Below are 10782 nucleotides of genomic sequence, written 5' to 3' on the forward strand. Positions count from 1 at the left end.
CTTTCTTCTATTAACTTCCCTAATCCATCCTGGAATTTTCTTAATTTACTCTGTATAGATTGAGATTTGTCTGTCAAATTAAAACAACACATCCCAGCAAACTCTTCACAACCATGACCATGGGCTAAAAGCAAAAAGTCAATTGCCGCCCTATTTTGCAAGGTTGCCTTTCGAATACTGTCGAATTCTGTGGCCATATCATAAAGAATTAAAGAAGTGTGATTGAATTGTTTTCCTGACCAACACATTAAATTCCTTGCTACCTTTCCCAAATGCATTAAGGCTAAGGGAGGAAAGAATAAGGACATTGTCGTCAGAGTAGACTGTCCCCAAATTAGGACATCATCTGTACAATTCTCCAATAACAGTGTGGTAGATTGCTTTTGTCTATGACCACTCTGTCCTTGTGCTTGGTATAACATCTGCAATTGCTGCAAATGTTGTTTTTTTTGGCAATAATAACGTCAATTTTCCGATCATACATGGCCCTCCAAATGACAATGGGGGAAACCCGGGCCAAGCTCTATCTCCACAGATCAAAAAATACCCAGGAGGCAAAGCGTATGCTTTGGTTCGGTTATAAGGTATATCTTGCATCGTATGATTGCAAAAACTCTCATTTAGATATTGTAATTGTTGAGGTGAAACATTGGTGGGCAGATCATTACTACTCAGGGAACTAAATTTGACACATCCATTGTTGGGAAATGTTCCAAGCAAATCTAGCTCTTGAGGAGGCAACATTGCCTTCTTCAAATTCTTAATTAAGAATGCATTAACTGTAGTATTAATTGCCCAGCTCATAACATTAGACATTTGCTGTATAATTGACATATTTACAGACCCCTGGATCCAGTCAGTAAAATCTGATATATTCACATAAGCAAACTCGATCAAGCAGGTCCGGAATGGATTTCCTACTTGCTTTAATGAAAGACAGAAGTCATTCGTGTCTGTCGCTTGAGCCCATCTTATCCAAACATTGTCCTGATTCTGCATTTCAGCTAATTCCACTGGTACTGCATGAGCTCTTCCAAGGGTCAAGAAGCTTGCAAAGAGGATAAGGCAGCAACTGTAGGTCGAATCCATTTTGCAGGCAACCATTTAGGTCCAATATCTGTTAAAACACAAGCATACCCTCTTCTCCAGGTTAATAGTTCAGCAGGTCCCCGCCATTGATTAGTTCGGGCGTCATACCACAATACTGGAGGCCTGATTTGAAGTTCCTGTTTTTCCTGTTGTGACATGATGTGGATGTAAACAGGGGGATATTTATCTGAAGAATTCAACCAATTTATAACGTACAACGCCTTTAAAAGTACTAATTCCGGAGACATAAATTCAGAATAATGTTTTTGAATTTGCTGTTTTAAATAACGATGCGCCCGTTCCACAATAGCTTGACCAGTAGAGTTTCCTGGTACTCCTGTAACATGCTCAATTCCCCATTCTTTTAAAAATTGTTGGGTATTAGTGGCAATATAAGCAGAGCTATTATCTGTTTTTATACATCGAGGAACACCCATTACGGCAAAATATTGCAACCAATGGCGACGAGCGGCAACAGCATTAGCTTTTCTTTGAGCAGTTGCCCAAATCATGTGCGAAAAGGTATCCACAGTTACATGTATGTGTTGCAAATTTTTAAAACTCTTAAAAAATGTAATATCAGTTTGCCAGAGCTCTAATGTCTTAAGACCACGAGGATTAACCCCATGTGGTAAACTTGCTGGCAAAGGAGCACAATGAGGACATGCCGCAATAATATTGCGGGCCTGATTAAGGGTTATTTTAAATTGTTTGGCTAATGCTTTTGTGGACTGATGATAAAATGAATGTGATAATCGTGCTTGTTGATGAACATGAGGCACTACTACAGTAGCAGGAGAAACAAGGGTATCAATCCTATGGTTGCCTTCAAACAGGCTTTCTCTAAACGGGGTATGACTTCGAATATGTGATACATAATATGGATATACACGTGCATTTAATAAATAAAGAAGTTTATACAATAATTCCTTTAATTGAATATTCTGTACTTCTTTAACAAATGATCTTTTTAAACGTTGTACAATTCCTACAACATAAAGAGAGTCACTAACTAGGTTGATAGCTATGTTAGAAAAGGTAAAAAATACTTGTACCACTGCTTGCAGTTCTAACAATTGTGCGGAACCATTACCATAAAAAAGCTGATTATGCCATTGCTGGTTATAGTACCATGTAAAACCATATTTTCCTGTTCTGGAACTAGCGTCTGTATAAACAGTAAGACCAGCTACAGGGGTAACAGATAACATTACGTCTGGCTCCAAGCAAAGTGTGGTGGAAAACAACCGGTGTTTCGGATAATGATTAGACAAAATCCCCTTAAAGTCGTAAGTAGCTAGTGCGAATTCAGTTATGGTTTGTAACATTTGTTGTATCTGCATATTTGTGTACGGTAAATAAATGACTTGAGGGTCAATCCTACTTATGTCTATGACTCTTTGACGAGTAGAATAAATTAAGTTAGATATCGCTACAATCCGTGGAATAATTGTTTGTTTTTGTGTTATAGACGGATATTTCCATTCGATAACATTCATAGGGTCCAACTGGTGTGGAAGCTATTGAAAAATTAAGGCAGCTAAATATTTTTCAGTGTTGAGTATTGCTACAAAAAGGGGTATATTTTGAACAATGCGATTCGCATATCTTCGCGTAATTTTATTAGCAATAGTTTTAAGAGTGTTCTGCTGCAATTTGTCAAGTTTTCGAGGGGCATTCGCCCCCCCTCCTCCTTTCAGCAGGTGCACCAATAGAGCAATATCCTCATTGGAAATTCCACAATAGGAGCGAAGCCATTGAATATCTCCTAATACTTTTTGAACATCTTGTAATGTAGAAATATTGAGATTAATCACAAGTTTTTGAGGCTTAATCTGTAATTGTGTAACTTTAAATCCTAAATAAGAATAAGGTGAATGTTTTTGAATTTTATCAGGCGCCATTATTAAACTAGCGGCATTTAATGCCTGATGAAGGAAATTGATAAAATTAGAATCAAGGTTTTCCGTTGCACAAAGAATATCATCCATATAATGATAAATAATACAATTCGGAAAAGTAAAACGAATAGGTTGTAAAGCGGCAGCTACGTAATACTGACAAATGGTAGGAGAGTTTTTCATTCCTTGCGGCAATACTCGCCACTGATATCGTTTATAAGGTGCTTGTTTATTTATAGTTGGCACTGAAAAGGCAAATTTTTCTTTATCTTGTTCAGCTAATGGTATCGTGAAAAAACAATTTTTTAAATTAACTACTAAAATTTCCCATTGAGCAGGAAGCATAGTTGGAGTTGGTAGACCAGGTTGCAAAGGCCCTATTGTTTCCATGACAGCATTAACAGCTCTTAAATCTTGTAAAAGTCGCCATTTTCCTGATTTTTTTTTTATAACAGAAACAGGAGTATTCTATGGACTAAATGATTCCTCTAAATGACCTAATTTCAACTGTTCCTCTACCAAGGTCTGCAAATGCGACAGTTTCTCAAGTGTTAGCGGCCACTGCTCTACCCAAACAGGAGCAGTTTGCTTCCATTTTAAAGGTATTGGGTCCGTCAACTGTCGCTGTGCAGTGACCGCTAAGTAAAAGGCGATGTCTGTAACACAACTCCCCATTGCGTTAAACAGTCCCTGCCTAGCAATGCGATTTCTGTTTGCATAACATAAGGTCGGACTTTTGCAGATAGGTGGGGTTCATTTGTCTTACACATAGTCACATACTGAGTACTAAGCATTGTAGATTGTTTTCCTCCTATTCCTTGAATCATGGCACTAATTTCTTGTAGAGGCCAAGTAGTTGGCCATACCTTTTTTGGAACAATTGTAATATCAGCACCTGTATCTAATAACATCAACAATGTAAAAGTAAAACCATCATTTTGCTTAAGTTCTACTTCAATTGTAGGTCTGTTTTTCAGGATAGGTATAGAAAAATATACAGAAGGATCATTAGTTGATCCAAATCCACTTGCCCCTCTTATTCTTTCTTCCTTATTGGGCACCATTGCCTGGAATGGAATTAACTGTGCTATTTCTGTTCCTTTTTCTATCGTTATGGGTGGATACAATGCTTTAATCATAATCTTAATTGTCCCGGTATAATCTGAATTAATAAGACCTGGGAGAACAAAAATTCCCAAACGAGAAGCAGATGATCGTCCGATTATCAAAGCACTGAGCCCATATCCCAGCGGTCCCTTTTCCGTAGAATCTACCACCTGTACCATATCATTTAATAATTGAACAGTATTAGCAACCCTAATATCTACTCCGGCGCTTCCGGCAGTTTTCCCCCGGAGACGGTCCAAGCATCCATTGAACTGGGTACCCAAGCATAGGGAATCCGCTGGTTTTTCTTGGAGGTATTTAGTGTCATAGCGCCCCTCTGGTTGGCGCTCATTATCATGTTTCCCGACTGCAAAAGCTGCCCCTGTTTAGTAAATTGCGCACGGCATTCCTCTACAACATGTCCTTGTCGCTGACACTGCGTACAATATTTGCTTCCTGAATTATTTTGAGATTTCTTGGGACAAGTCTTTTTAAAATGTCTTTTTTGTCTACATAAAAAACAAATTCCCAAGCGTTGCCGAGTATTTCTAGGTTGTAAAACAGGTTGAAGGGCAGCGGCCAAAGCTTTAGCTTGTGCCTGGGCATATACTACAGCCCTATCTTGTTCTGCTACTAGATTTGCCCTAGCACAGGCTTCTATCATTTGTACTAGCCCAGCTGTTTTTGGTAACGTTGAAAGTATTCGCTTACACACATCATTAGCATTTTGTACAGTCAGATCAAGCATTACAGCTGACTTTGCTTCGGTCGATAAGTTTGGTGATTTCTCTATTGCAGTTCTTAACCTATCCAAAAATGTAGAAAAAGATTCCGATGGCAGTTGCAGTATTTTAACATAAGGTGGGGATGTGGTCGCGGAAACCTGTAGTGCTTTTAATGCGACGGCAGCAAGAGATTGAGATTGCTGTAATATTCGTCGATCTAACCGAGCTTGTGCCCTAGGATGTACAAAAGCTCCTTGTCCTATCAACATATCGATTGTCGCAAATTTCAATGGGTCCCCATCTTGCAAGTCCAAATTTTTCATTACTGCAAGTTCACAACGTTTTCTCCAATCATCTTTAAAAACTAATTTTTGCATGGGTGACAAAATTAACGATACCAACGTTTCTATATCAAAAGGGGTGAGAATATTTTGCGAAAATACCACATCAATCAAGTTTCTTACATATGTATTATCCAAACCATATTGCATTATTGCTTTTTGCAGTCGATCTAATAACTGCCAATCGAACTGCTGCCATTCTCGCACCTCCGCTCCTGCAGCGTTATGATGAAGGTGCACAGGAAAAGTTTTTAATGGACCTAAGAATTCGCCTTCAATAGCTGTATCCTGTATTATTCCATGCCATTTCTGACCAGCGTCCACAGTCTGTGTTTTTTCGTCTTGCATACTTGCACTCTTAAAACCTGTTACTGGTTGTCGTTGCAGTTGTTGATATAGATTCTGTAACAGTCCTGATTGTTGTCTCATTACCTCCTGCAGCCTTGTACCTAACTGCCTGAGGGCAATTTTTTGCTTATTACCTTCTAACTGTAATGCAGAAGCTTGCCTTTTTAATTCTTCCTCCTCACGCTTTATCTGCCGGAGTTCCTCTAACGGCGAATTTTCTTGCTCCATTATTTCATTTTCACTGATTGGAGGTGCAGTAAGGGCTGCAGACTCCATACCCGCCTCTGCACCAGTTTCTTCAGGGGAAAAATAATCAGGCGGCAATGGGGTTTCAAAAATAGACTTAGTATCTCTTACATTTGCTGGCAGAACCACAGGATCAGGTGAAGAAATAGAAGCCTGCTCACTCTTTTTGGCTTTTTCTCGGAATGAATATCCTAATGCTCGTTCTGCAGCCTCCATAATTTCAGACTCAACGCGAGTCTTTTTCATCAACTGATTTATTAAATACCATACATGACTAAGGGTTACTGCTTCCTTATCTCCAACTTGCACGGATTCCCATAGATCCTTTCCTAAAGCCTGCCAGCAGTCTTCCTTAAAAACCTTATCCATCGTTGTTAAAATGTTCCTTCTCTGTCCCCATTGCAACAAGTCCAAAGCTCCCTTTTCCTTCAGAGCTATTTCATGCTTCTCTGCCAGAGATAACAATATAGCTAAAACAGCTTTCACTTCTACTGATACAGTAGATCCCATTATGAAGCAAGCCGCTCACCTGGTACCAGTCAGTTTCCAGCGGCGCCCGTCGTTATCCCAGCCGTCTTATGACTAAGGCTGACTCAAAATATTCATAGTATAGTTTTCATTCTCCAACGTCGAATCACGTCGGGGTCACCAATTGTTGCATAACGACGCGAGACAGAGACTTCTTCAATATGAAGCAGGAATCATGTCTGTCTTTATTTGCTTGTTAGCAAAGTATTTATAATCAACTCGCGACCTTCGAGTACATTTTTGGTCTTTGTCCAAAGCACAATTACAGATAAATAGGATCTTAAAACAGGATACAAGATAAAGCCAGATTATATTCTAAATATATTACAAGCTCTATAATTAGCAAAATGTTCCTCCAAGTTACGTTCCACCTTCTTGAATGATATTCTATTCCTTATTTATTGTTTCCTACTTATCGCCAAGCTCCTTATTCTTTGTACACAACTTTTCCAAAAGTCATAACTCAGCTTAATTACTGGATTTTGCCAAACCGTAACTTTTCCATAAGTCATAATTCAGCTTAATCACTAGACTTTGCCAAATCCTTATCTACCACGTTGTAACATCGTTCAGTCATTTTACTTAATTGCAGAAAATCCCACATGAACCTTAGACTGCTGCTAAACACATGTAATCCCTTAGATACAAACCTTTGACCAAGTCTGGGACTAGGAGTGGATCCAGCTGCACCTAAGCTCCACCAGGAGTTTAGAAAGCAAAGGGGTCTTCTCTGAACCTCGTGACTCAACGGGAGGCTCTCCCTTACCCTTTTTCATCCTCAATCTCTGTATAAATCATTCTAGCTCAAATCTACCTCAATTTTCCTTTGTATGCTTTATCCATGTAGTAAGTGATAGAGTGAACTTGCCATCGAATTCCTTTAAGTCGCACTTTTATAAATTTCTTTTGAAATCACTTTCTGCTCATACCTTTGACGGTGATTCTTTAAGCAGCCTCTAAACCACTCATTCGCGACAAATTGGTGTAGTCGGCAGGATGGCAAGTAGTATCACTGATTCTTTACAAAAACATGGAATAAGTGCAACTCCCAAATTCTCAGATGAATGGGCCCATGGTAATTGGCATGATTGGGAAGCTGTGGAAAAACAACTAAAGGTAACCAGGGGCCATATAAAAGATGGAAAAGGAATTATTTGCAAAATGTTAAGCACCTACAGAGAAGTTGTTTGTCATTTTAGGAAGAATAGCAATAAAGGGGAACTGGACCAAACGGAAGAAATAGAAGATGGAAAGGCAGCTGAATTAATACTGTCCTCAAAAATTGAGCAGCTGCAAAAACAGTTACAGGAAGAAAAGGAGGAAAAACAAAAGTTGGAAGAAAAGGTTGAGGTGATGCTAATGTGAGCTCCCAATCCCCTGACATTGTACAGATTAGGAAATTAATTGTATCCCCTGAAGAATGGGATGGAAATCCCCCCCAGTGATAACAAACTGGGGGAAAATGATTCTTTATGCCCTTCAAATCCCCTGAAGATGAAGCCAGACCCATTATAAAAACAGAAGAAACTACTGGACCTTGGCGTGGAGCAGGAAATCATACCTGAATCACCCACAATTGCTCATGCTGTGCTTGTTGAACTTTTACAAACCATCTCACTTCCTCAGAATGTGAAACTGTACCAATATATAGATGATATTCTAATTGGAGGAGATTCCCCTGAAGAGGCAGGGGAAGCTGCAACAACAGTGTGGCAAGCGCTACATAAAGCAGAAGTTGAAATCCCACCTGAGAAATGTCAGGGATCAAGTAAAGAGGTAAAATTTTTAGGTACTTGGTGGATTGCAGGTGGTGCAACAATTCCACCGGACACCCTAAGTAAAATGGAACAATTGCAGACGCCCCAATCTAGGAAAGAATTACAAGAGCTTATGGGTACTTCAGGGTGCTGGAGGAAACATGCACCTGGATTTTCTATCATTGCTTGCCCACTCTACTCACTTTTATGAAAGGGAAAACCATGGAAATGGAACCCAGAACATGAAGAGGCAGTGAAATCTCTACTACAGGGATTAAAACCACATCAGTCATTGGGACCAGTACAACCCCACGACCCTATGGTCGAGGACGGGGTTTTGCTGAACATGGTACTTATTGTAACCTGTTCTAAACTGGCCCTGATGAACTGAAAAGACCTTTGATGTTCAGCTCACTGCATTTAAAGAGACAGAACAGAGGTATTCCAAGTGGGAAAAGGGACTTTTGTCTTTAGTCCGAGCAGTGAAACAAGCTGAGAAAATACACCAGGAACAACCTGTTCAAACCAGAGGTCCATTTAACTTACTAGAAGCAATCCGAAAGGGGACTGCTCCCCCAGAAGGAGTTGCACAAAAACCCACAGTCAGAAAATGGTATGCCTACTTAACAGGAATTACAGAAGAAATGAAATTAACCGAAGGACATACTAAAGCTCCCAAGTTACAGATGCCTATAAATGCAGACCCATTAGCGTTGCAACAACCTTTTAAACCCTCACCAATTTTAAATGCACCTCCCCTCACCGAGGGAACACCAGCAGAAGACATTTGGTTTACTGATGCCTCAGCAAGAAGAATAGATGGCAAATGGCAATACAAGGCTGCTGCATTAAACATCAACACTGGCAAACAAATTATAGAAGAAGGTGAAGGTAGTGCACAAATAGAAGAATTAAGGGCAGTTGTTCTAGCACCACAAAACGGAGCAAAAGTTATCTATGTCGACTCCTACGCTGTGTGGGCAGGTGCCACACAATGGCTTTGTCACATGCAAAGAAGTGCAAGAATGGACAAAACAGGAAGAAATTCAATGGGATGGTAGAAAGAGCTAATGGCTTATTAAAAAAGAACCTTAAGCCACAGGAGACCCCGTGGGATACTTGACTTTCCAAAATACTTCATCAATTAAATAATTGATATGGACCCACTGGAAGCATTCTTTCTAAAAGCTGAGCCTAATACTCCCCCTTCTGACGAAAGACAATGTCTGATAACGTTACCGCCAGGGCAAGCTGTTGTGGTAAACTTACCACAAATTGGAACCGTGCCTGTGACTTTAACTAAACCCCGTGGCCCACTTGCTTGGGAAGCTACTGATAGCAGTGGTGCAAAACCTAGAATCAGTACTAGATGGATTTCTTCTTCTTTCTAAAAGGGGTAACCCCTTCGGCCTTCCCCACCGAAATATCTTTTTTTTCTTTCACAGGAGAAAATTAATCTATACCGATGGCAACGACAACAAAGGCAACCTGCCCCCAAACCAATTTGGTTTTCCCTCTTAATCGGGACAAGTGTAATCCTTCCAGTGCAGACACAAGATCCTTGGGACCATGCACTACTAAATTATACTGGACGTGTGGGAATGCTACCAAAAGATAAGCAAACCTGAACCTTGCTATTTTGGTCATACAGGGAAACAAGGCATATCTAAAAGATGAATGGAGATGGGAGACACTGTACCAAAAGGAAATGAAGGTATCTCACAATAATAACAACACTCATCAAATATGATCACTTCAAGCCACACTAGGTGAAGAAATCAAAATAGGGTGCCAGGCAATCCATGGCACAAAAACCCACCGAAATTAAAATATACTACACTGATTTTTTTAAAGCAAGAAACAACGAGCAATCTTGCTATGAGATACCAGAACCAGATTGTTGGTACAATTTCACTTTTACACAATATGTATTCCTATTCTGCTTCTGGGGTAGTCATGGTGTAGAACTATTGTTTGATTTTATGATTATCGAGCGCAAAATGTGGAATTTGTGTACGATGGGGTGGCCATGGCTTGATGCATACGTACTTTTTGACATACCTACACCTGATCTAAATTTATCTGTAATAGCACTACACAATAATATCAACTTTCGTAGGCAGGAATGAATTATTAAAGATGAGAATGAAAATCAACAAATTCCATCTTCAAAGAGAACCAAAGGAAACACCATTTCGATAGGAGGCTGAATTGAAAATCACACTAAATGTATGACAACAACCTTACACATTGTTGTAAAGAATGTCGAAGAAAAAGACAACATACATACCTGTCCTTTTAAACACTGGCATACTTTTACTATATCCCATTCAGCACTCACCCCAACTCTCTGTCCAGCCTAGGTCTTCAATTCAAGATTGAAGCCTCCTATCAAACTGTCTCCTCACATTTGTAACATTGGTCCGTACATAAGTAAAAACATAGGACAACAGCAAGTGCTATTTAATCCATCACGGTCTCTCAAACGAGTGCAACTATCAATGCAAGTTAATATCTCCGCAATTAAACCTACCTGCTCCCCATTCCTGAATACATCCTATTCAGGATGGTAAGTGGGCTTGCATGGACGAACCCTCACCTCTCCAAAACCATCAAGGAGAGCTGTGACTGGCCATCTGGGAACAGGACTAGGAATACTGAACGGCATAGACGCTGAAGATTTAGCAAACAAAATAAGTTCGGCGACAAGTGATTTACATAAATTAGAACACCCATTACG

The sequence above is a fragment of the Calonectris borealis genome, unplaced genomic scaffold, assembly GCF_964195595.1.
Source record: "Calonectris borealis unplaced genomic scaffold, bCalBor7.hap1.2 HAP1_SCAFFOLD_44, whole genome shotgun sequence".
Taxonomy (NCBI): Eukaryota; Metazoa; Chordata; class Aves; order Procellariiformes; family Procellariidae; genus Calonectris; species Calonectris borealis.